Here is a 4131-nt window from a genome sequence, read left to right on the forward strand (position 1 = left end):
TTCTGTCCACCTCTCTAATGCAAGAGTTAACCAGTATTCTCAATCATTCATCCCTTTTTTCTGTCTACCTTTATTTTCTCCTTATTATGACTTGAACTCTTTCTAGTGGAAGGTTTCAAGACACTTACCCTCTGTTTTTTTTTTTTTCTATCTAGAATCTATTTGGGAATTGGCATCCAAGCGGGTCTCTTTTTTGTCCTCAAAATTTTTGTTGCTCTTGAGCAGTCGCCAATGGATGTATATGATAGTATGAGTAGCACAGTAGAGGCATGAGAGCAATAATATTTGTCATTTTTTCCATAACAAAATTGTCAGTGGTTTGCCCCTTTATTCAATCTTGCCTGGGGTGCTGGGGGGGAGAGAGAGAGAGAGAGAGAGAGAGAGAGAGAGAGAGAGAGAGAGAGAGAGAGAGAGAGAGAGAGAGAGAGAGAGAGAGAGAGAGAGAGAGAGAGAGAGAGAGAGAGAGAGAGAGAGAGAGAGAGAGAGAGAGAGAGAGAGAGAGAGAGAGAGAGAGAGAGAGAGAGAGAGAGAGAGAGAGAGAGAGAGAGAGAGAGAGAGAGAGAGAGAGAGAGAGAGAGAGAGAGAGAGAGAGAGAGAGAGAGAGAGAGAGAGAGAGAGAGAGAGAGAGAGAGAGAGAGAGAGAGAGAGATTAATGCTCCTAATGAGTAAGTAATTTTGACAGTTAATTTACATATATATACCAATAACTAGCTTGTTTTCAAATGAAAGTGTTATATTTAAATTTTAATGTCTTAGCAACTGATTTTTGTGTGATGCTTAACACCAAAAACAATTTTGCATGTACATATTTTTGAAAATCGCAAGAATACTTCCTCCACAAACCATGTTTATGCTTTATTAGGTTATGTTAGGTTATTAGTAATTATACTGCTGTGGATAATGAAACTTTGACAAAACAATAATATAATATCAGCACTAATCCATGTTCATCCCTGAATAATTATTACTATTTGTGAAGGAAATATTCTTAAGAATTACATAACCTCATTATATGTAATACTTTGCCAGGAACGCTGCTTGAACACATTGGAGGATTTAAATAATTGCTGTACACCCAATGCTGCATGTTCTTGATTCTTCATCAAGGCCAAGTGCCTGTGGTGAACTTTTCAGCTATTGCTTTGTGGTTATTGGCAGATTCATTGGGGCTTGAGCTGCCCCTGGTTGAGGAATATTTCAGTTTTGAAGCTGACAGCTCCAAAGTTGGGAAAGCGAGGCAGCTTCTGTATGGATGGAGTGTAGGGGGAGAGGCTGCTACAAAAAACAGGAGGTTGTGAGTAGATTACCTTTGAGCAACTTTACCAATACACCACTTTCATGACTTTCCTACACTTGAGACAATAAAATCTTCAAGCCTTATACAAGAGTGCAGTGAATGGTTTATCTGGATAGTGGCATACTATTAGGATTTCACGGTATCTATACAGCTGATCCCTCCAATCATGAGCTGCTACTCGTAAGGCCATTCCTGAGGCCGCCAATTGCAACTTTCCACTGTGGGTTCATTTGGACTTTTCATTTGTTTTTGAGATGTGTCAGGTGTCCTGAGAGAAGCTCACAGTCATTTGTTAATATGGCTACCCAGTGGAGGGAGGTAAAGTGAACAGTGTCAGTGTTCAGCAGGAAAAGAAGTCACTATGTGAGATATTTAGCAATTGTAATGATTAAGGTGTGATATACAGACATAAGGAAGAGGTTCCATGTGTTTATTAAGGAAGCCACCAAACTGTACCCACCTCCATCACCGAGAATCTCCACACCACACCAGTAAGGCATAACAGTTTAATTTTTGAGATCCCTTGTTACATTTGGTTATGCTAGGTTAGGTTAGGTTATGTTATGTTAGGTTATGCTAGGTGAGGTTAGATTAGCTTAGGTTATGCCAGGTTAGGTTAACGTCCTAGTGGAGGGAGTCCAGGGGGTGAGCGTAGCCTCACCGGCTAGGTTAGGTTATGCAAGGTTAGATTAACGTCCAAGCAGGAGGGGTCTAGGGGATAAGATAGGTTAGGGAAATTCGAAATATTGAGGTAAATTTCCTTAGATTTTTTAACTCCCTTATTTCACTTATTTTTCATCCCCACTAAAAAATCCGATTCCCCACAGGCCCCCAAGCTTGTCTGAGGGGTTGAGGGGGTTGGGATGAAATGTGGACGACGGATCAGTGAAGATACTCTTTTTTTTATCAATATTTAGTATATTAATAATGATCGTATAATATATATATATATATATATATATATATATATATATATATATATATATATATATATATATATATATATATATATATATATATATATATATATATATATATATATTACCAGCGGTTTGTGAATTAAGGAAAGTGATCTACAGAGCCTTACCAGACGCAGGCGACGGAGACAAGCGGCGGAGGAGTGATCCACGGCCTCGGCGGCTCTTGTGGTAGCAACAGCCGGTGATCCACCATCCATGTTCTGGTACCCCAGGTTTATTTGCCGTCAATCTGCTGGTGGCGCGGCCGGACAACACTGTAGCAATGACACTGGTCCTCGGGGCACGGTCTGAGCGCCTATAAAGGCCGGGTTTGGTACGGGAATTTAGTCTATTAGCGCTATTTAGTCTATTAGTCTATTAGTTATCACTATCACGCCGCCTATAGTTTCGTACACGTCATTGGCTCGGGAGAGGCTCGAACACAATTATCCGTTTCAATAATGCTAAATATATATACCACCTCCCCACCAGAAAAAATTTTCTTTTTTCTTCTTTAATTTTTTTTTACGATTCTTATTAATTATTACTTTATTGTTAGCTTTATTTTCTATATGTATGATGTTAAAGTCGTAGTAACTACCATACGTATAAATAATGCAGTGACCATTTTCTGAAGCACTGCGCCGAAACTCCACTATTTTCAAAAGGCTCCAGATGAAGTGGTACTCTTTTCTAAGTGTTTTTTCATGGTTTTAATGACAGATTAACAACATTTTTACTCTATGAAGAGGAGACACACCCATAAAAACTCTGCTAATCATTTATGTGGCCTTTGAAAAAAGTCGTGGTAAGAGAGCAACGTTTCAGAAGATGGGCCATTATGCTTTGTCATACTTTTAATTCGCAACGTGTTTTTATCTTCAGTATGATTTCACCATGAAAGAAAATAAAGGAGGCCGGAAGGGACGAGTGTGTTCACCACAAAGTGCGTCTAATGTCTGTAATCTGGTGTCCTGTACTGTTAATCATAATTACGTTTGATGTCTGATATCTGTTTTCATCTAATACTCTGCATTCTAACTGACTGTCTTCAGCCTCTCTCTCATCGCCACAATGTTGCATCTCTTGCTATCTTCTACCGCTACTCTCAAGCAAACTGCTCTTCTGATCTTGCCAACTTCATGCCTCCCCTCCTCCCACGGCCTCGCTGCACAAGACTTTCTTCTTTTTCCCACCCCTATTCTGTCCACCTCTCTAATGAAAAAGTTAACCAGTATTTCCAATCATTCATCCCTTTCTCTGGTAAATTCTGGAACTCCCTGCATGCTTTTGTATTTCCACTTCCTATGACTTATATTTCTTCAAGAGGGAGGTTTCAAGACACTTATCCTTCAATTTTTGACCACCGCTTCGGACCCATTCGGGGACCGGCATCTCAGTTTTTTTTTTTATTAGATTTTTGTTGCCTTTGGCCGGTGTCCCTCCTACATAATATATATATATATATATATATATATATATATATATATATATATATATATATATATATATATATATATATATATATATATATATATATATATATATATATATATATATATATATATATATATATATATATATATATATATAAACACCAATCTTCTTTCGTAATGATTATACAATATATCTCATCATCCTGTTCGTTATCAATTTAAGCACAATATTGCAATTATATAAAATGTGGTCAGAATTGGTAGTCATTTTTTTTCATACTCGTATATATAAACAGACGTTACTTTAAACAAAATTGGTTGGATATTTGGTTATGTTGAAATAGTAATTCAAGCAGTAGTTTATTTTGCATTACACGCAGAAGCACGCAGCGTAGTATAACACAGGATAGACTGCATTCTTCAGCCCAGTCTTCTCGAG

Source organism: Scylla paramamosain, chromosome 15 (genome assembly GCF_035594125.1).
Source record: "Scylla paramamosain isolate STU-SP2022 chromosome 15, ASM3559412v1, whole genome shotgun sequence".
Taxonomy (NCBI): domain Eukaryota; kingdom Metazoa; phylum Arthropoda; class Malacostraca; order Decapoda; family Portunidae; genus Scylla; species Scylla paramamosain.